A 1,381-nucleotide genomic window follows, 5' to 3' on the forward strand; every position below is an offset into this window, starting at 1 on the left:
CCCCCAACACACACACACACACCACACAAACACACAGCATGCCCCCCAACACACACAGCCTGTTCCCCCAACACACACACACAGCTTGCCCCCCAAACACACACAGCCTATCCCCCACAGCCTGCCCCACCAACATACACACACACAACCTGCCCCCCAAACACACACAGCCTGCACCCTCCCCACACAGTGTGGTCCTCCCCTACAAGGCTGCTGTACACAGACACACCTGCTCCCCTCCCATGGTGCCCCCAGTCCTACGGGACTCTCCCCCAGCACCTCACCCCCTCAGCTGTTCCAGGCTAGCACTTCCCCACTGTCACCCCCACTGTGGGCTCAAAGGGACGGGGCCTGGACGGTCAGGTGTTTCCCATGTTCGGTACAGCACAGGTCCCTGAGGGCAGTCCTCACCCCCGCATGGCAAGAAACGGAAAGGGCCTCTTACTTATTATACTTTAATTCAGATTGCAAATAATTTATAAAAGTAAACATAAAAGGATAATAAAAGTCTTTATTAGAAGTTTTAGTAAGAATTTAAACAGAGAAAGCCTCTTTGTATCAAGTACATTTTGAGGCACAGACGTCATACGAGATGAAGGAATACTGTCCTGGGTCCTTGTGTCCTTGCAGGCACACGCGATGGCCCAGGTGCAGTCACAGGATACCGTGGTCGCGTCCACCTGCTGACGGACTCGCTGGGTGGGAAACACACCCTTCACTCACTGAACCTCGAGTCTGGGATGCTTTGTCTGGAACCTCATCATCTGAGGACAGTTGTTCTCCTGCCATCAGTGGGGCAGCGAGCCATTCTGTCCCTTTTGTCTTCTGATCTGTCATCTGTCTGGTTTCTCCTCTTTGCCTTCATGGATGGCAGATGGAAGATTCGAACCCTCAGCTGGGCGGGGTGAGAGTACACAGCAGCCCGTGGAGCCCCTGCGCCACCTACACGGTCCTGACAGAGGACAGTGCACAGGTCAGCCCCGCCCATCGGTGCCACTGTCACCCTTCCAGGTGATGCCCTCATCCTTTGCTTTCTTACTATCTCAGTCATTGTGGGCAGAGCTGGGAAGAGTTGATAAGTAATGATGAAATAATTCCTAGGATGATGAAGTAGCAAAATATCTCAAGACATAGGAAAGTAAGACCCCTGACATGGCCTCACGGGGCCAGTGGGACCACGGGGTGGGGGGTCACCGCAAGCAAGGATGCATTTATTCTGTTTAAGCACAAAAGCGTCTGTGGGTTCTGTCTGTACTTTGGAAGACATGTGAGAACTAAAGTCATGAAATGCCAACGCTTTGGTCCCGTGCAAATGGTGGCCGAGGGTGGCCAAGGGCCAGTGTCGATGGTGTCTGAGGGTGACCGAGGGTCTGAGGGTGGC

The sequence above is a fragment of the Mirounga leonina genome, unplaced genomic scaffold (genome assembly GCF_011800145.1).
Source record: "Mirounga leonina isolate KUSES-001 unplaced genomic scaffold, KU_Mleo_1.0 Mir_197, whole genome shotgun sequence".
In the NCBI taxonomy this organism is placed as follows: Eukaryota; Metazoa; Chordata; class Mammalia; order Carnivora; family Phocidae; genus Mirounga; species Mirounga leonina.